Source organism: Elaeis guineensis, chromosome 5, assembly GCF_000442705.2.
Source record: "Elaeis guineensis isolate ETL-2024a chromosome 5, EG11, whole genome shotgun sequence".
Lineage (NCBI taxonomy): Eukaryota > Viridiplantae > Streptophyta > Magnoliopsida > Arecales > Arecaceae > Elaeis > Elaeis guineensis.
The window spans coordinates 16,797,421-16,820,518 of record NC_025997.2 but is presented as its reverse complement, the minus strand read 5'-3'; the positions used below and the strand labels follow the sequence as shown (position 1 = coordinate 16,820,518).

Here is a 23,098-nt window from a genome sequence, read left to right as displayed (position 1 = left end):
TGAGTAAAGAGCTCAGCAAGTCTTCGGTGAGACTGGAATAACGATAGTGATGGTAATGGCCATTTTTGAGGCTTTTGGCACTTTGAGTCTGAAAAGTAACTCCAACTCCAATAGCCTTTCATCTTTGTGGAACGCTGACCGGCAAAGTCAGCAAAATATCTTATCCATGAATTTTTGGTAGGTATTTTGTGATATTTTTAACATGCAATGTGATAGGAGAATATGAATCACATTGGAAGAATGGCTTGTATTATGGTAAAAATTAACGACATTATTTAAGGCTAAAGATGTCCAGCAGCTAGATTGCATTCTTTGTCATCGCATTGAATAATCAATTTAAGACTAGTTGTAGAACACCCCTTGCTATAGTGTTATGATCAATCGGTTTAATTTTGTTATAACCTTAAGGAAACGCAATTGAAGAATCATTCACTAATTCAACAAAGATATCTTCTAGCCATCCACCCTAGAATACCGTCAAATGGTATGGTGGTGCTTTCCAGTGTTGGGACACGAACAGCATTCCCGATGCTGGTTTTCAAAAATGGAAAATCAAAAAATTTAAATTTAATTTATTTTGTGGAAGCATGCAAACTGGTAGAATTCTTGATAAAAGAAAGATATGCTATGTATGACGCTTTTTTCCCACCCCCTATAGATAAAAGTAAGTGAATAGGAATTAATTCCAGCTCCCGCATGATGAAAAAAGTCAAGAAAATGGTCCTTTTTGACTGATGTATATTGCTAACATCAAGGAAATAGATCAAACAAATAAAAATGAAACAATCTGTACAAATTTTAGTATTTATAACACAAATGCCCTAAATGGAATGAAACGACTGTTAAAATGCAAAGCTAGTATTATGCCTCCGATCCGAGATTGTGAGATCAAGATCGTGACAACTGTCATATACTTATGAAGAATTCTCTCCACAAGCATGCAAGGCATTTCATCACGATATCAATGCATCACAGCAGAATAAAATCAAATAATTATTATTCAATTTTAATTCAAATAATTAAATCAAATATCTTACATCCAATAAGGTTTTACTAAAAATAAAATAATAGATCTAATTTCAATGAAGTTGATAATGCTAAATCTTGCCTATAAAAGCTCTATCCCAACATTATATCCACGCTTATAATAAATTATCTGAATATGAAATATAAAAAGAAAGGTAATGAGCTAAACAGCCCAGTAAGTAACAAATATCTTAACTAGATATTTCAGATATTATATAATTTTCAAAAACAATACTGTAAATAAATATAAAAATATATTTTATGCTAATTCAATGTAAATCCAATCTTTTTAAATATTTATATACAATATAATCATAAATTCGATTCGAATCAAAACACTCATAACTCAACAGCCTCGACTATGACCAACGTTTAACCCCCATTGGTGGGATCCACTGAATACCAGCATATAACCCCTACACTGACAGGGTTCACTGAATACCAACACACAACCCCCACTAGCAGGGTCCACTAAATACCAGCGCACAACTCCCACTAGTAGGATCCACTAAATACCAACGTATGATCTCCATTGGCAGGGCTCACTGAAACATAGTTAGGCTGAGAGCATAAATCTGATCAAAATACTTTTGTATCGTAATATATTATAATTTTTCACTAAATATATGCATAATCAATAATCCATAGTATTTCAGAATCACTTTTCGTTCAAAATACAATTTCATAAATCATGTAAATTTTAAAGAATAATTATTTATTTTCAGAATAAATATGAAATATCTCGAGAAGATGATTCATTACTTACCTTTCACAGATCACTGAACGAACAGATCGATTAATCTTTAAGAGATTCTTCAGTGCCTATTATTCAAAATTATATTTTTACATTAATTTTAATTCAAAATTAGATCTAAACAAATTTCAAATCAAAACTCCTCTTAAGATCGAATCCTTCACTAAGCTCGATCAAAATCATCAAAAGAAGTCTTTCACTATGCTAATCTTAGAAAGATAACTTTGAGAGAAAGAAATCCATCAAGAGAGAAAAACAATTTAGAGAGAAAAAATTTTAGAAAAAAAAATAGAGAGAGAAAGTAAAGTTCAGATTGAAGGGAGAGAGAGAAACTCTCTCTCATATTTTTTTATTTATTTATTTTTTTTCTTTTTTCTCTTTCTTCCTTTTTTTTTTCTTCTTCACGGGAAACAGAGGACCCGTGCATCCTTTTCTTTTCCTTTTCTTTCTTCATGGAATAGGGGAGGTCTTCCTCCCCCTTGTTCCCGAAGTAAGGGACCCCCCCCCAGCCAACTACCAATCCGACCGGTGGGGTAATCCCCGACGACGTCGAGTGGCCTGGTCTGATGGCTGGCGATGGCCATCGATGACGGCAATCAAGAACAAAAGACAAAAACAGGGGATTCAGAAAAACAAAAATTATCAAGGGATTTTGATGGAAAAATTGGGCAAAAATTCAAGATTAAAATCCATAAAGATTGAAAGAAGATTATGGAAGATATTTACCTAGTTTTTGGATGGATTTGATCCGATTTCCGATGGCTAAAATGAGATTATTCTATCGATGAACAGGGCAAAATCAGGAGAAAAAGAACAGCATTCTTTGGTGATTTTTCAATAATGATAAATCAAGGAGTTGGGGTCCTTAAATAAATCTCAAAAGGGAGAGTTTCAATTCGATTTCAATCAGATTTTTAGGTGGTATTTGGATTGGATTGGGAGAAGAACTCCTTCATAAGTTCTTTTGATTCCACACTCACCACCCACAGCCTAGCACATGCTGGCTTCAAAGTCTTTTTTTTGTAATGCTTTAAGATTGTGCGACTATTGGATCTGATTTGGGGTATCACATTCTTCCCCACTAAAAAAAAATTTCGTCCTCAAAATTTTTTTCTGCTGAAGTCTTCGAAAATTCATATTACTTTTACATTAAATCATGTCATCCTCTAATTTCAAAATTAAATTTTTCATCATAATATCTATCAAATCAAATTACTGTTTTGATCAGTTTAAAAATAATTCAGACCACTATGCTTCCATTGCTTACTTTGATTCAATCCACTAGTATACTTGTGTCAATTTAAGTTTTTAAATTATATCATGATCAGTATAAGTTATTATCCCAATGTCCCTAGTATCTACCCGCCTACACTCTTGTCTGATTCTATGTGTCATATAGTTTATCCACTTATGCTCTAATATCATATTAATTGTCACGCTCCCGATCCGAGATCGTGAGTCCAAGATCGTGGCAACCGCCGCATACTTATGAAAAACTTTCTTCACAAGCATACAAGGTATCTCATCATGATATCAATGCATCACAGCAGAATAAAATCAAATAATTATTATTCAATTTTAATTTAAATAATTAAATCAAATATCTTACATCCAATAAAATTTTACTAAAAATAAAATAATAGATCTAATTTCAATGAAGTTGACAATGCTAAATCTTGCCTTTAAAAGTTTTGTCCCAATATTATTACCCACACTCGCAATTAACTATCTGAATCTGAAAAATAAAAAGAAAGTTAATGAGCTAGACAGCCTAGTAAGTAACAAATATCTCAACTAAACATTTCAGATATTATATAATTTTCAAGAACAATGTTGTAAATAAACATAAAAATACATTTCATGCTAATTCAATGTAAATCTAATTTTTTTAAATATTTATATATAATATAATCATAAATTCGATTCGAATCAAAATACTCATAACTCAACAGTCTCGACTATGATCAATGTTTAACCCCCATTGACGGGGTCCACTGAATACCAGTACATAACTTCCACTGACAAGATCCACTAAATACCAGCACACAACCTCCACTGACAGGATCTACTAAATACCAACATATGATCCCTATTAATGGGGCCCACTGAAACATAGTTAGGCTGAGAGCATAAATCTGATCAAAATACTTTTATATTATAATATAAAATAATTTTTTACTAAACATATGCATAATCAATAATCCATAGTATTTCAGAATCACTTTTCGTTCAAAACATAATTTCATAAATTATGCATAATTTTAAAAAATAATTATTTATTTTTAAAATAAATATAAAATATCTCGAGAAGATGATTCATTATTTACCTTTCACAGATCACTGAACGAACAGATCGATTAACTTTTAAGAGATTCTTCAATGCCTATTATTCAAAATTATATTTTTATATTAATTTTAATTCAAAATTAGATCTAAACAAATCATAAATCAAAATTTTTCTTAAGATCAAATTTTTCACTAAGCTCGATCAAAATCATCAAAAAAAGTCTTTCACTATGCTGATCTTAGAAAGATAACTTTGAGAGAGAGAAACAATTTAGAGAAAGAAAATTTTAGAGAAAGTAGAGAGAGAAAGTAAGATTCAGATTGAAAAGAGAGAGAGAAAAGAGAGAAACTCTCTCTCATATTTTTTTTATTTATATTATTATTTTTTTATTTATTTTTTTTTCTTTTCTTCTTCTCTTTCTTTTCTTTTCCTTTTTCTCTTTCTTCCTTTCTTTTTTTCTTTTTTTTTTTTAAATTTTTTTAGGTATTACATTCTACCCCTTAAAAATCTTTCTTTCTTTCTTTTTTCTTCATGGGAAACAAAAGACCCGCGCATCCTCTTTTTTTCCTTTTCTTTCTTCACGGAACAGGGGAGGTCTTCCTCCCCCTTGTTCCTGAAGTAAGGGGCCTCCCCCCAATCGACCACCAATCTGACCGATGGGTAATCCCCGATGATGCCGAGTAGCCTGATCCGATGGCCGACGACGGCCACCGGTGACGACAATCAAGAAGAAAAGACAAAAATAAGGGATTCGAGAAAACAGAAATTATCAAGAGATTTTGACGGAAAAATTTGACAAAAATTCAAGATTAAAACCCATAAAGATTAAAAGAAGATTATGGAAGATATTTACTTAATTTTTGGACAGATTTAATCTGATTTTTGGTGGCTAAAATGAGATTATTCCAACGGTGAATGGGGCAAAATCAGAGAAAAAGAACAATGATCTTTGATGATTTTTCGGTGATGATGAAACAAGGGGTTGGGATCCTTAATAGATCTCAAAAGGGAGAGTTTCAATTTGATTTCAATCAGATTTTTAAGTGGTATTTAGATTGGATTGGGAGAAGAACTTCTTCATGAGTTCTTCTGGTTCCACGCTCACCACCCACAGCCTAGCATGTGCAGAGCATGTGCTGGCTTCAAAGTCTATATTTTTTTTATAATGCTTTAAGATCTGTGTGACTATTGGATCTGGTTTGGGGTACCACAGCTAGACAATTCAATTTTTTCCAGCGTCCATCAAAGGAGAAAAACACAAGTTGACAGTTGACAATAATTGAGTAAATATGATCAAAATAATAATCAGCTATTATCATAAATCTGAATGAATAAAAAGTTTACATTTGAGAGTATTTTACATTGAGTAATGATGAAGATGCATGTAAAAATAATGAGCTCATATTTTGAACCCTGACCACCTCCAAACATGATCACCATTGATGCAGCCAGCTCCATGGTTTTTTTATAAAGGATGTAAGACATAATTAATAAATAATCTTCATGCATCAGCACATAGCTTGCAAGCATTCAAAATAGTAAATTCTATGAGAAGCTTGTTTGATGAATTGCTTATGATCTACATAAAAATCTAGCTCTCTTTGAGATTAGTCTATGGTGGCTGCATCATGAAGAATCCCCACAGAATTTCTGTCATCAATAAAACTATGATGTGTGACAACCCAATGCTGGTGAATCAGAGAGATTTGTGGTTTAGAGTCGCTTCCAAAAGCCAGATCAAGTATTTGGTTGTAATAATCTACAAAGTGGACTTCGAGGCCTGACTTCACATAGGCAGCAAGCTCCTCAAAATCTCCTGTTAGCTGATGGGAATATGACAGTCTTCACCTTACTTCTTGCAGCAATCATCTTCCCTTTGACCTGTTTAGTGGGAATAAATCTTGTACAAACTAACAGAACAAAACTCAAGCTGCAGACCAGCAATAATACTGAATATGGTGATTACTGGTCTTTTAAATAACACTTTGGAGTGATTTACATTAACTACAGAAAGTTTGATAATTTAGTAAAAATGTCATGCTTTGCAGTTTAAACTAAAAAATTCAGCTATAACAACAAAAATTGATCAAAAGTATGTCTATAGAAAAACTTCTAGATTCAGTTGACGGTAAATCATAAAGCACACAGATCAAAGAGAGATGCAATGAATTTAAGGACAGAGAGTCTGTGGAACATCCTGTGGTTAGAAACCAGAAGAAGAATATGAAATAGGAAGCTCTTAAAATAATCATGAAAACAAACTATTAATTTCGGAATATTGTGGTCATAATAATGAACAAATATTATGTCAGAGGTAGAAAGTATCCTATCAATGTTACTTCACTGGTCCTGGCAAGGTCTTTTTGAGCATGCTTTCTCATGGCAAGGGACAGCATCATGTTATCACTGCACTTGGTCCATCCTTAGGAGTAGCACCTCCAGGCACATGCAAACGGAGCTTGGAGTTGCAAAAAATGGTCTGTCCGGTTGTTACTGGAGCAATATTGCTCTGGCTACAGTATGAACTATTTAGGCACTCTCCGTGACATCTCCAGGCAAACCCGCCAATAGAAGTGCACCCTTTCCTTCTCTGTGCTCCACTTGGGTGGTCTCAATATACAATGTCGAACTACCCCTTGCAGTCCAATCAAGACCCATGAGAAACCTTATAGAAGGATGATCATGTATATATTTGGCATGGAATACTGGTTTCCCTACAAAATGAGCCAGGTTTGCAATGTCAACTATGGCCTTTTCAATTACATTATCAACTTTCACATCCTTTACACCATTTATTTCGTTGTCAATGTGTAAATAAAGAAATCAATCTATACATGACACAGAGCATACAGTGCATAAACAGATACATTAAACATACAAATCTACAAATATAAAGCATATATTACATTAAACTAATTCCTACCATTGACTTGCCTTCTGCTAATGTAAAAAAAAAAATATTTTGATACTAGTTTATACATAAAATTTGTAAGAAAAATCACTAGTAAGTATCCTTCTTTTTTCCTTTTGATGGAAAATCACTAGTAAGTGTCAACAGTAAACTAGTTCTTACATTACATTAAAATGCATGTTCTAGTCCCTTAGCTTGTCAGAATACCTGTGAATCAATGGGTTGGTCTGCTGTTGCAAAATCATTTGATGATGACAGAACTGGCTGCACTTTGTCAGACTCCTCCAAAGGTTCAACAGGATGCTCATGAGAAGTAGCTTCTGATTCTTCTCAGTTCCATCAGGTTGTTCATGTAGCCATTTCGTTAAGGCATTTTGTAGCCATTTTGTTAAGGCAGTTTGTAGCCATTTCATGACTTTCGTCAGAGTTCCCATCCTCTAGTTTCTTCTCCACATAATCATCACCTGAAATTTGGATAGGCTCTTCAGTAAATTTCTCCCTGAGCAGTTTGGCACCTTGCTGAAAGCTGATTGCTGCATATGGCTCATTCAACACCCTTTGACAGATAAGATGTAGAGCTATCTACTAGAAATTAAAGCATAAGATTAATATCAGTCATATACAGGAAAAACATTCAAGGTTTTCTTAAACCACATTATGTTTTCCATTGATAGGAGGAAAATGTAAATCTAAATATCTAATATACATCAAGGATCTAAAAAACAGGAACGATGGAGATGTCATAAATAAGAGTAATGGAAATGCATTTATGCTTATGAAACTAGTGCTACCACACACATAGTGGCCAGAAAACCTTCAGATCAATCACTGTTCAAAGGGTGGGCTTCCATAGAAAAAGTTTTTGATGACAAAAATGCAAACTTCCAACATCTCTCAAATGAGTGTAAAACCTATGACAAATAAACTTCAATTGAATACAACCATACAAAAAGGATGCACCAGTTGAGGCAGTAATTTGATGAGGAAACAATTGAATCAGATTTGGTTAGATGGTACCAACTAAATTGAGTACTAACTTTCATTTTTTTCTTATTGAATTAACCAATCAACTTGCTATCAGATGTTTATTTTTGATTTGACATAGCACTATTTCAATAAAAAAATCAACATATTTCTGTGGTATTTCAGCCCGGCCATAAGGTATAAGTGTGGTATTTTGGCCTGGCCATAGGATATAAGCGTGGTCATAATTAAAAACTGATGAGTTAAGTGAAATTTATTTTGAATCGATTTTTGAATACGATTGATTTAGAAATTAAATATATGATTATGTATATGAATATTTGAAAGATACTGCTATTACTGAATTCATGTTTTGAAAATAAATTTGATTACATTGTGCATTGATTAATGATAAATTGTATTTTGATATTTGCAATATATACTATCACATGAATTATCTAGTTAACATAATCATTACTTATTAGACTGTCTAGCTCATTATCCTATATTTTTATTTTTACAGACTCAAAGGACTAGCTTAACTCGAGGATTCAATATGAGAGAGCTAACTAGAGGAGGACTTTAATATTTTATTTTTTATTAAGATTTATTGAAATTTGATGCAAGATCATGAAATTTTATTTTGTAAGATATTTGATTTAGTTATTTAAAATAAAGTTAAATATTAATTATTTATTTAAATTTTATTTCGCTATTGCTTTATGATATCATGATGAGATGTCTTGCATGCTTGTGAGGAGAGTTCTCCATAGATATGCAGCGGTCACCATGACCTCTGACTTATGATCTCAGATCAGGACCATGATAATTTTACTTTATTATAATTATGAGAATCGATCATAGTCCTTCTAGTTCTGTGGTTTCCACATCTGAAAAAAAACCTAGAACATATCGCTCAAATTATTGGCCCAGTATTGGATGTTGTTTTTCCCCGAGGAAGATGCCTAATATTTATAATGCTTTGCTAGTTAAGGGTTGAGATATTGTCAGCCAGCAAATTGATGTGACTTATAAGGTCCAACAATTATTAAGAAACAATCGAGTTAGAGCTATAGCTACAAGTGCTATGGATGGGCTGATGAGAGGAGTGGAAGTGATTGACATGGGAGCTCCTCTAAGTATTCCAGTCCGCGGAGCTATTCTTAGACGAATTTTCAATGTTCTATAGAAAGCCAAAAATACCGGGACAATAATTTAATCTTTCTAATTGTTGCTTCAATCCTTCCCATAATTCTATCTGACAAGTCTACCTATTTGTCAGATGAGCCACACACCCAAATGTCCTGCATAAGCAGAAGATTTACATATACATCAACATTTCAGTCTTCTCTCTAGTGCACATTGGTACAATTCATTCACCATAAAAAGACCAAAATATTTCATATTACAAATAGTTAGAAAACATCAAGGCAATTGGGTTTGTATTTGATAGGAACAACTGGTTAAGACACTTAGGTCAAAACAGCATAACTAGATTGTTGTGTTCATGGATGTATCTAAACTATATCTAAAATTTTTATTAAAAAACACCTAGTAATGTGCATCTTCTTTTTGATGATGCATCTTCGCATATATACCATTTAAAAAGTTCAAAGACATTACTAGTATAATTCTGAAGAAAGCATACCAGATAGCTTAGTGGCCAGTCATCAGAGGTAATGAAATGCTTGACACTAATGGTTAGGATTTGGTAGCACAACAACTATATTGAAAAATATATGATATAGAAACAAATATTTAGATTTAAAAAATTGATACTTCTTTCTGAAGTTCTAACAACTGGTGTCACAAAGCTTGCATTATATTTTCTCAATTCACTTTTGAAGATTCCAAACTATTGCCCCTTGGCAATAATTTTCTATCAGAGCAAGAGGAGTTGCATCAGTCACTTTGACCTAAATACATTTGTATTAGAAGTGTTAGCTCTTTAAAGAGTGTAAACCAATATGCATAGGTCATGTTTACACAGCTAAATATATCTGTAAACATTCTATCAGTAGCATGAGACAATCATCACCAGACTCATCACTTCAGGTTCACTATTACTACATATAGACTTTAACTGATGATCGAAGTTACATCAGGTTAATCCAGAAAAGCACATGCATGCTGAACGATTCAAATCCCAATCTTTCTTACAATGAAGAAGTGTTCAGCCCACTTTGTTACAATGCAAAACATAATAATAAGCGGAATCACATCTGTTCAGAATGTTGCTGACCCTATGAACAGGAATATATAAAGACAAATGGTGAACAAGGCAAAGACTTAAGCCTTCCAGCATGATCTCAAGATGGCACAAGCTAACAATTTAATGTTGAATCAGAGTCGTAATTTCTACCTTTTGTAAGGTTATTTTAGCTCATGAATAACAATCTTTGGAGTAGCCTATGAAGCGTGTCATTTAACACAACCAAGTTAAAACTGTAGGCAAATCATGCTACCAAATGGACCAACCAATTGTAAAATCTTCTGCAATTAAATATTTCCTAAGACCAAGTACGAATGCTGCCTAACCCCAAGTAAGGGTGTAATTGAGCTGATCGAGCCTGAGTCTGATCAAGCTTGGTTTGAAATTAATTTCGAGCTTCAAAGTTGAGTCTTGATTTGTTGCCACCATTTCAAGCTTGATTCAAGCTTTATTTGAACTGAGCTTGCTTACTTGATCAGCTTGAAAATCCTAAATTGAGCAAGAAATCAATTCAAGCTCGAACCAAGATCAGTTCAAGCTAGAACTAAAGCTTGATTTTAGCTTGGCTCAATCAAGATTTCAAGTTTGGTTCAAATCCGAATTGATATTTAATAGATTCAAACATGAAATAAACATTCAAGATGGAAATGTCCTAATATTGTGGACCATTAGATTGATACAATAGCCATTATCTAAATTCTAAACTTATGCATATAACAAATATTTTTTAGCCTAATCAAGCCAAGCTTGATCGGATTTGGTCTAATTTTGGCTCTGCTGGAAACTAATTTCGAGCCTAGATTGCTTGGTCAAGCTTGGTTCATTTAGCTTCAAACCTAACTTGAACTGGGCCTTTTCCAAAGCGAGCCTGAGCACAGCTTGTCATTTAGACCGTTGGCCACCCCTCACCCAAGACATACAAAAGAACTATGGATAAAATAATGTATGCATGAAAGCTGCAAAGTACTTTTTATGTTTTTATTCTCCAGTTCTTTTGAGCAATTAGCTAATAATCTTTATAAATTTATGAATCAATAATCAGGAAGCCTAAATAAGTGGGAAATAATTAGAATTTAAAGAACTGCTCAAGTAAAGAGACAAGATTGCTAGTACTATGACCCAATCATTCAGTTAGCCTTTTACCATGAAAATGGGGTCAGCATATATGGACAAGGTTTTAAATACCAGTGGGATGGCAGGGCATTCCACCATCCCAAATGCCAGGAGAGGGCCCATCCCAAGAGTCGACCATGGAAAGAAGGGATGGTTCTGTCCCACACTATCTGAAACCTTATAGAGCTAAAAATCAACCAAATCAAATATTACACTTAGATGAAAATGCAACAGGACATAAATTCATGTAACCAGGAGTACTACAATATTTTCAGCTTTGATGATCCAAAGTTTTATTTGTCTTATACTGTAATTGATGTAATCGATCAGACAAACAGACACGTTCTCTTACAACATACCGGATAAGAAATATGAGACATTTCAGGAGATTGGAGACCACCCAGAAACAGGTATCAATCTAAATTTTAAAGGACGCTCTTTAGGAGTACTAGATCCCTTTAAAGCGGTACTTGTGTGCAATATAGGACGTGACTAACACTATCTTGATCAACAGGAATGGACCACTGGAAAATATGTCCCAAATAATCATGGTAAAGGAACTGTGCTCATGAGGAAGAGTTGATTATATTATGATTTCCTAAATTTATCTTGATCACATTGTTGGCATCTAGTCAGCCTGCTCTACCTCTTTTACTCTTTTTGACAATGGCATGTTTTGCAGATATATTAAACATAGATACTAATTAACTAGCTAGTTTGAAAAATATGCCATCATTTTTGTGATACCATATCTTGTGCCTCCCATCAATTACATGGTCAACTTTAAGAAGATTTATGCAAGCATTAAATGGGCCGTAGTGTTCAAGCATGCATTCATAAGATGCATAATTATATTTGTTCCCCCAACCATGCATCATTTGCCAGAGTCTGTCTTCAAATAAATCACAAGCTCATGTAACAGCTTTCTGCACCCCACCCACAGGTAATAAATTAACATGAATTAGGTGTTCAATGTATAATTAATATCTGAACTCAATAAACATGAAAATTTAAAATTAATGAAGTCTAATAATTATTCAGAGCATCAGTGACTCACCTTGGATCGGTCAATGGGAACGTCAAGTTAATGATCAATAAAGTTTGCATTTTGCTCAGGGTCAAGAAGCTCTAACAAAGCACTTTCTGAATCACCAGCATTTTCCCCAACTGTTGAACAATAAATTACCCGAAAAAGTGTAATCAAAATGTTATCATGATTCACAAGAAAAGGAAGAAGATTAATCTAGTAAATTCTAACTAGTGCAAAAAAAAATTAATACGTCAAAATCATCATTAAATTGCAACTTGTCATGCAAACACATCAATGCCTTGTCGATCTCATTTATGAGAACTAGAGGATTAGTTGTTCCCAGACTTTTCAGGCACTGCATCTTCTTTCCTGGCATGGGACCAACATAGGTGTGTCTATGACCCTGGACAAAATTTGTGAACAACATGAATGAGTTTCAGTCAAACAAAACTGCACACTGTTCATAAGATAGAGTGCCAATATCGATTCTGAGTCATAGACATCAAAACACTTGTTGTACCTTAACTTCAGCTATGTCATCCAAGCCTCCTGCAGAAAATCTATAGAACCTTCGATTCAATTCTTGTGCAATTGAATGACCAATGCTAGTTTTACAAACTGCGGGAGGCGCAGATAGACATATAGTTTTAACTGCAAATAGAATAATGAACTTGTTAAGCTACATCATATATGGTTAGTAGAACTAAGAACCAAGAATCAGCCAACTAAATACTGTTGATTAGTCGTAGTATGCCATCAGTCAAGCACACAAAACATGTACAGCTAAATTTTATCTCTTCACACTGCCAAAAGGTACGGTTTTTGTGCACGCATCATAGGATGAATTCTTGAGGGGTTAGGAAAAAAAAAAAAAACTAACCACATGCAATCAAGTACTTGCGGACATGTGGTTCACCTAAATTTGCTTCTTTCAGAATTCTAGCTCACAGGTGATACAACATGGCAACCATATAATCTCTGAGATTCTAGTATAGTAACACATTTCCTTTCAAGGAAGTATCCGGTCAAAAATTAAAAGGCTGGGAGAGAAGATATAGTTGAAAACCAAATAAAGAGATAAAATCTATATCCATCATCTTAATCGAAAAAGTTTCAGCAAGTCTATCTATGACAGCATGATCAAAAAAATGCATACCCAGGTTTCATCCAGTTGCTGACGTTTGATGCAGAAACACATGAGTCATGGCAGAAATGGAAGGGAAAAAAACCCGAGAAATCAATTGGGAGGTAATAATAATCAAAGAAACACAAAGAATAATAAGAAGAATAAGACGTAAAGTTGTTAACTAACCTAGCAAGGTTCCTCTCAAGTTTCCAACAGATGTAAGTGCTGATATATATTCTCCGAAAACGATAGCTGACGACGACTTCGACTCAGCTTCCTCAGCTCCACCTCCCTCGGCGATCTCAACTTCGCCTGCCACCCTCCCATTCCCCGGCAGGCTCCCACCGTCGCCGGACTCCGAGCAAAAGAAGGCCCTTCTATTGAAAACGGGACTCCTTACCTTATCGAGCCCAGAAACCGGATAAGGGGAACTTCACCTCCCTTCCTTGCTGAAAAGCGATCAAAGATCGAATCTTTTGCTAGTTTTCCGAGGGTTTCTTCCGGTTTATTTATTTACTCTGCTCTCTAAAACATCCGAGGGACAGCTCCGGAATGGTAGGATGGCGTATATATCAGATTTGGCTGTCCAAAAATAATTCGGTCTTTCGACATCACGATGATATCTAATATTTATGTATTGGATATCGGAGAGAGCCTACTATTTTATGAAAGACTAGCTATTCTGACGCTGCTGGTCAGTTTCTTATCATCACGAGTTTTTGAAATTTTTTTGCTGCTCATGCAGTGATCCGATGAGTTCTCCTGATTTTTTGAAAATCCACACTTTTAGAATTTGCCAAAACCAACTTTGATGGCAACGTAAAAGATGACATAAGTAGTATGGATTACGTTATCCGTGGCCGGATACTAGTCTGCTGGTTGTTGGGGCTTCATCCCTATTCAACTCATCAATCTTCGATGCAAAGCCCATACCGTCTGAACTGATATTATCTGCATACGTCATGAGCTGTGAACTGAAAGGATCTTCATAGAGATGACTCTACTACAGTCATTGGTTGGATTCGTGATGAGGTGAGGCATCTCGATATTCATCCATTGCTCCATGATATTTGAGAGCCCCTCAGTCATTCTACTGCGACGTGATAAGTATTCGACATATCTTTCGAGAGGTGAACAGCACTATGGACTGGATTACTTCATTCGTGGTTGATCATACTGGAGATCAGACCTGACGTCTGGATGACGACTGTCCAAAAGCATTGCATGATATTTTATATTTTGATCTTTTGGACAGCATTCGCACTAGACTAGTATGACCCTGGTTGTATCAAAAAAAAAAAAAATCAACTCGATAGGATTTTGTCAAATTTGGGAAATGATATTGAACCGGATAGAGTTCAATTAAGCAAAAATAGATTTTGACATGGGTTTGGATTCCATGGAGTGGAGCTCAGCTCAAAAAAAAAATATCGACTAATCTAGCTTCATTATAACTAGATTGAAACAAGCAGGTCTTTGATCATTGTCAATATTTTTAAAATACAAAGTCTCTCCAAATTAATACTTACATTGCTTAGAAAATAATGCCTTTTTCTCGGAACAAGGAAAAGAATAGATTTTCTTTGATAAAATGCATTCGTCTGTAAAATATTTTTTTCCTAAGTGGGATTTTCTTTTTTCATAAAATAAACTTTCTTTCAGCATTTGTTTTTATAAAGATAATATTATCTGCAAAATTTAGCCTAATGGATTTGTTTCAGCATATGCTATGGCTACTGTATCTGCCATTCTTAACCATGTAATGAAAATAATTAATAATAATATAAATAACACTAATATTTGCCCTGCTTCAAAATGAAAAAAATATTTTCTAATATAGTATTTTGTTAAAGTACTAAAAAATGAATATTAATTTATTATAATTTCACTATATAATGGCTCTTTATAATAGGATAACTAGCTTAGAACCCATGTGACGCATGGGATGAGATTTTTTTTATTATTTATCTATTTTATTACATATATTATGTATATATTAAAATAATTAAAAAATTAAAAAAATTAATTTTATGTGCATATCATGCATTATAAGCTATCGGATAAATCTTGTAAAAATTTGATGATCCTGATTCCATAATTTTGTCTGTTTACTCAAAATGGATAGAAAATATATCAATATACAAAATTTCAAATAATTTATGAAGATGAATCCATCATATTTATATTATATTTTTTCAAACTCTTGCATATAAGAATCACATAAAATCTAAGTCATTGTCTAAACTTCCCTGCTGGGCTGCTCTGAGCCTCTACCCGATTGGGACTCCTGAATTAAAAAAATAGAGGAAGCACTTATATAATGCAAGATTTAACTCATGATATAACCAAGCTACCATGACTCGATTAAATAGAGTCAAAAATTAAAATTAGCACCTCAAAAAATAAAGTGGGCTTTGGTCACATTGAAAAAAAGAGAAGCTAATCTCATTTGAGCCTTGCCAAACTTTTCATGACTCAGTTGAGTCATAAGTCCAAAAATCAGTTGAGTGACACCCTAATTTTTATTTGATACATGATTCATTCAAGCTATCAATTTGGCTCATTCGAATCCAAAGCATTAGTAAAAAAAGACTTTAATTCGAATCATGAGGTTCCTATCATGAATCCAATTTGACAGCTTCCATTTTTTTTCCTGCTTGTTAATAGCCAATATATAAATCCTAATTAAGCAAATCAAAAGTCCCAAGAGCAATTAAGCCCTTAGTTAGAATTCAATAAGTTAAAATCCCATAGCTCCTTGTCACCCTCCTTCCACCATGTGTAGGCATTTAATGCTCGGCAATCCAAGATAAATATAACTTATAGCCTCGGACAGCAAATATGTCACATGGAAAGGAGACATGAAATTGCACCCAAGTCTCCTTTTTCAAAGGAGAGTAGAAAAGCAGAGAAAAAGAAGAGAAGAAAAAGAAACCAAACAAACCCAACCCAATCTAAAGTTCTCTCTTGTCTTCCCTGAGGCTTGAGTGTGGGGTTTTTTCCTTTGTTCTTTTTCTCCTTTCCTTGTCCACTAGAACCATTTCATCGGAATGGAAGAAAGAAACCCAACTGCCCTTCATTGGGCCTTTTGAGCTCCCTCCCTCCCTCTCTCTCTCTATTCTCTCTATTGGGTTTTCTCCCCTTTTCATGCTCTGTTCCTAGGGATCCAAAGAAAACGCCTTGGGTGCAGTATGGTGAGATGCTATGGATGGCAACTCCTTGCTCACACTTTCGGGTAGTGTTATTTTTCTTTTTTTTTTAGATAGGGGTGGAGAATTTCTTATAGATCGGGTCTCCACTGGCCTTTAGTGGCTTTAAATTGATTATATGCTAGCTTCATCATCGACCTCGCTGCTCTCATTTTCGATCGTCCCATCTCATGCGACTCTGACCGCTGCTCTTGCCCCCTGCTCCCCCCTCCTCCTCCTCTTGTGTCGTCGTTGCTGCTGGAGAGGTTCAATATTGTGAGAATGGGACTATGAGGAACGACTTCGAGTCATCCTTCTATGCTGCTGCCACTGCTGGAGAGATTCGAGATTGTGGATGAGAACGGGCTATGAGGGACGACTTCGAGGTCGGAGAGTTTGATTCTCCACTTCGATCATATCTTTCCTCTTTCGGCCTCCGAGAAAAGGACCATATGTCAAAGAAAATATATATTAAGATGGCCATGTGTAAAACGGAGGCTTCTCAATAGAGAAGCCCTTCTCAATAGAGAAGTCTCTATTTTAATACATGATATTAGATTAGATAAATAAGTTTGAAAGTCATTATGTAAAATCACCTTATTTATATACATTGTTTAAGAGGCCTTTGAAATCATTACAGCAGCTATTCCATGTTGTGTACAACTTCATTAATTGAAAAATAAATTTTGAGCTCATCATCTTGTCACCTTAAACTACTTGGTATTATTAAATATGCATGATGACTATGACATCTTATCTTTGCTCAACATGGAGAAAAAGGGAAGAAAAAGATGATGCAAACCCAATGTAGTATGCAAATAATACTAAGTGCAATATGCCATTTTTTTAGATTAGAAGGAAGTTTTTTATTAAAAATATCCATTAGAGCCATCTAAACATTGCAAGGTCTATCATGTTGTTAGGTGCACATGTAATCTAATATATAAAGAAATATTACCAAAATATAATAGGGGATAGTCTGCTTTTCTCACATTTAATTACTTGAAAATCAGACTTTCATCATTCTGGTATGCATAGATAACAGACATTTTGTTAAAATGCTATATAATAGAATTGATTGTAATTTGTCCACTTAAACAGCATGATGAGTAAATATTTGAAGATAAAACAATGACCATCAAATATTGCTATTGTCAAAAGCAAAAGATAATTATATTGTTTATTTCCACTTTTACACACCATAACATTGTTTTCCAAGTAAATGAGAAGAGTTATTTTTTAAAAAATATTTTTTTTATCAAGCTAGTTTTGGATGGACAGGTTTTTGATCAATTTAATTCGTGATTAAAATTAAAATATATTGAATCAAGTTTTGTCTGTACATGATTTGAGGCACAAAGGAGATAGCTAGAAGTAGAACAATTAGATCGATGTGACATATGCCATTTAATGAAAAGGCGATTGAAATAAACAAATATTGTGTACATGTATTTATTTATTGTATATAGTTTTTATTTAAGAATTTCTTAGGATACATAGGATATAAAACTTTTTATTCATTTTTATTTGCCATTTAATATCCTTAATGAGATAATGGCAACACACTCTCATGCTCCTTGCATTTTCAAAAAAAAGACAAAATAAAAATAAAAAACCACTATGAGATAAAATAGCTAAGATTTATAAGTGGTGAAAATAAAAAAATCATAATATTGAAATGATAAAAGTATAGTCATGCCATCTCAAACTATCATGAAAAAATAAATTTTTTCTTTCAGATCTACTCATTTTGAATTTGCAAAAAAAATATCCATGACACATGAATGAGTTAAATAGTTTTGCCATTATTTATTAGAAATAAATATTTTGTCGATAAGATAAAAAATAAAGAATCCATTTGAACAACCGTCGTTGATGATTTTTAAAGTCTTATATGGGTAACTTATGGTATGTCTAAAGCTTTGTGAGATGGATGATATATTACTTCTTTTAATATAATAATAATTTTTTTACATGTGTACCCTCTTAAATATTAAATTTATATGAACATTCTTTTAAAATTGATATTTGTATGTATATTCTCATAAAATACTTATTTTGTCTGTATATTTTTTTTTGCATATGTACCCACATCACTTATTGCTGTTAAAAAATTAATAATTTATAATTTAAATGACTAAAATATCCTTATGAGTAGATATATAAAAAAAAAATTATAAGGGTATATATATAAATAGCAATTTCATAAGGGTATTCATGTAAATTGAAATGTTTAGAAGGATATAGACGTAAAAAATTTTAATTTAATCTTTATCTATTTCATCTAGATGGATTCAGATCCTCTTACTCTATAATGTACTAACATATTATATAATATAACAATACGATGATGATATTATATAATATTTTATTGTTGCTCCTAGATTGATTTTGATGATTACAAAACAGATTGAAGGGATACAATATTTTAAAATGAAAAAGTCCTTATGCTCTTCAAGGGCAAAATCGTAATTTCACTAAAATTCTGATTTGATAGTACCATTTGGTAGAACAAATGATTTGAAATCTATTGGTGAAAATTTTATTGTGTTTGGACTTATATTTTTGAAGTTATGAAGGTTTGAAGTGCATGAGTCGACTCATGAGTCAACTCATGGCACTGTGAGCTGATTGGCACGCAAAAATTCTCCTTGGCACGCTAGTTTTCTGGCTTGGCACGACCTGTGAGTCGACTCATGAGTCGACCCCTGCTAATTTGAGCCAAGAAATTCCAGAAAAGCATTCTCTGGTTTTTGCAACAGAGGTCGACTCATGAGTCGACCCCTGAAGCATGAGTCGACTCATGAGTCGACCCCTGCGACGGGACATGTCAGCAACGGCTATTTTTTTGCCCGTTTTAATTACCATTTATGCTTCCTAAAAATCTTCTAACGGCTCTTTATCTGCCTAAATTATTTTCTCTTGCTACTAATGCCATAAAATGCTTCAAATGGTGAAAGGAAATTGCAGATTAAATAGCAGATCAAATTGCAAAGAAAAAGTGTGGAAATCGGGAGATCAAACGTGAGATCAAAAGAGAAGAGAGGATCCGAAATCTGAGATCAACGAAATATTCAAGAAGAAGAGAGAGGATCCACAATATTCAAGAGAGTTTGTGAAAAAGAAAAGCAAGAGCGTTCAAAGAGAGAATCTTTCAAGTCGATTGTTTTCAACCTTGATCTAGAGATTGTTCAAAGCTTTCAAGAGATCTTCAATCAACAATCAACCTCTTCTCAAGCGTTCAACCGTTCATTCATCTTGAGAAAATCTGAAAAAGGGGTTCTTCATTTGAGTAAAGCTTTTATTGTTATATTTGCTCATTTAAGGAGCTGTTATTGTATTCATCTGTGCTCTAAATATTCTTATTCTTTGTGAGTTTTTGCTCTTGTTTTTGGAGGATTTCCAAAACAAGGAAAGGTTGATCCGAACCTGAAATCGGAGTGTTTTGGGTTTGCTTGTACCCGAAAAATAAGTGTTCTAGCTTGGGATAGCTAGGGTCGGAGTTTTCGACGTCTTGTATTCTAGCTTGGGATAGCTAGTGTCGGAGTTTCCGACGTTTTGTATTCGGGTTGAATACAAAGGATAGTGGATTAAAATTTCCAAGTGGGATCTTGGGGAGTGGATGTAGGTGCAAGGTTAGCACCGAACCACTATAAATCCTTGTGTTTGTGGTGTGCTTTATCGCTTTATCTTATTTCTTTATTATATCCTTGCAATACTACTTTAGGTAATTAATATTGATTTAAAGCCATTGTTTTGTTCTTCATTAGTTATTTATTGGGCTTAAAATTTTTAGAAACCCAATTCACCCCCCCTCTTGGGTTGCATAGCTGGGCAACAAGTGGTATCAGAGCCAGTGCTCTAGCCCTTCTTTGATCTAACAATCAAAGAGCCAAAGATCTATGGCAACCCATGTTGGAACTTCTCTAGCTGAGGGGCAATCAACAAACCGACCTCCACTTTTCAATGGGTCTAATTACACCTATTGGAAAGCTCGGATGAAGATTTTCATACAAGCACTCGACTATGATATGTGGAGTATCATAGTGAATGGTCCTCACACACCCACCAAGATTATAGATGGTGAGGAGTCAACCAAACCCGAGAAAGAATGGGATGAGGTTGACAAGAAATTGGCACAATTAAATGCCAAAGCTATGAATGTTCTTTATTGTGCACTAGATGCTAGTGAATTTAATCGCATTTCTACTTGTGCATCTGCTAAAGAAATATGGAATAGGTTAGAAGTCACCCATGAGGGAACAAATCAAGTAAAAGAGTCTAAAATAAACATGCTTGTACATAAATATGAATTGTTCAAAATAGAGCATGATGAGTCCATAACTGCTATGTTTACTCGTTTTACTGATATAATCAATGGTTTAAAGAGTCTTGGCAAATCTTATACTAACAGTGAACTTGTAAGGAAGATTCTCAGGTCACTGCCAAGAACTTGGGAAGCCAAGGTGACTGCCATCCAAGAAGCAAAGGACTTGAACACTCTACCTCTAGAAGAGCTTCTTGGATCCTTGATGACTCATGAACTTAGCATGATGCAACATCAAGAGGATGAAATCAAAAAGAAAAGAATCATTGCCCTCAAATCCACAACTTCACCTGATTATGAAACAGATGACTCTGAAGATGAAGATCAGGATGAGGAGATGGCTCTCATCACCCGGAAATTCAAGAAGTTTCTAAGAAAAAGGAAATAGGGGATGAGAAAGAAATTTACAAAAAGGGATCAAAGCATAGAAAAGGAGAAAGATCAAACCTCTATATGCTACGAGTGCAAGAAGCCAGGACATTTCAGATCCGAATGTCCTCAATTGAAGAAAGGTCCAAAGAAATTCAAAAAGAAGGCAATGATGGCGACCTGGAGTGCGAGTGATGACTCAAGCTCCGACGAGGAAACCTCAACCGAACAAGCCAATCTGTGCCTGATGGCACATGAAAATGAGGTAACTTCTGAATCCACTAGTGAATTTACTTTTGAAGAATTGCATGAAGCATTCTATGATTCAATTGATGAATTAAAGAAACTAGGGAAGAAAAACAAAGAGCTGAAATTGGAAAATCAGTCCTTAGTGAAACAAGCTGAAATTCTTTCAATTGAAAAATTCACATTGATTCAAGAAAATCAAAACTTTAAGGATGAAATTAACAGGCTGAAATCTATAGTAGATAAGTTCACCTTAAGTTCAAACAAGCTAAATATGATCCTTGATAATCAGAAAGCTATATATGATAAGGCTGGACTTGGTTATAAACCCCTGAAGAAACAAAAATTTTTGAAAGATATTTATGCAAATTATTCCAAGCAAAAAGCCTACAAATATTACTTGTTTTAAATGTGGAAGAATAGGACATAAATCATACACATGTCTTATTAACAAATATGCAAACACAAAGAAAATATGGGTTCCAAAAGGAACCATTCTGACTAACCCGAAAGGACCCAAGAAAGCTTGGGTACCTAAGACAGAAACTTGATCTGTGCTTGCAGGTGTGTCTAGCATCCCAAGAAGGAAACAGGAAATGGTATCTTGACAGCGGATGCTCGAGACACATGACTGGTGATGAATCACAATTCATCACGCTTGATGCTAAGGATGGAGGGATGGTCACCTTTGGAGATAATGGCAAAGGAAAGATCATCGGGATAGGTAACATTGGTATCACTCCCTCCAAATACATTGAGAATGTTTTACTTGTTAAAGGTTTAAAGCATAACTTACTTAGCATTAGTCAATTCTGTGATAAAGGGTATAAAGTAAGTTTTGAATCATCTGTATGCATTGTGACGAGTCCTATTAACGATGGCATTAAATTTATAGGACATAGGCATGCAATGTTTATATGGTAGACTTGAATGATTTAACTAAATTAGACATGCAATGCCTAGTTTCCTTAAATGCTAAAATAAATGAGACTAGTTGGCTGTGGCATCGTAGACTTGCACATATCAGCATGCATTCTCTTTTCAAAATTAATCAAAAAGGATTTAGTTCTCGGTTTGCCAAAATTGAATTTTGAAAAGGATAGAATTTGTGATGCATGCCAATTAGGTAAACAAACTAGAGTATCATTTAAATCCAAAAATACTATTTCAACTTCTAGACCTTTAGATCTCTTACATATGGATTTATTTGGACCAACTAAAATCACTAGTCTAGGAGGAAAACGATATGGATTTGTAATAATAGATGATTACTCTCGTTTTACTTGGGTTTCTTTTTAGCTCACAAAAATGAAACTTTTCAAATTTTTACTAAATTTCATCGAAAAGTCATTAATGAAAAAGGGTTTTCAATTCAAAATATTAGAAGTGATCATGGAACAGAATTTGAAAATCATGACTTTGAAAAATTTTTGTGATGAAAAGGGAATTGGCCATAACTTCTCTGCTCCTAGGACACCCCAACAGAATGGGATAGTTGAAAGGAAAAATAGAACCTTAGAAGAAATGGCCCGTACCATGCTTTGTG

The 23,098-nt window shown here is 34.1% G+C and overlaps 1 pseudogene; it reads right to left on the bottom strand.

Moving 5' to 3' along the window:
• Positions 1–5,383: 5,383 nt before the first annotated feature.
• On the bottom strand, positions 5,384–14,070 carry LOC114914232 (lon protease homolog, mitochondrial-like; annotated as a pseudogene).
• Positions 14,071–23,098: the final 9,028 nt, after the last annotated feature.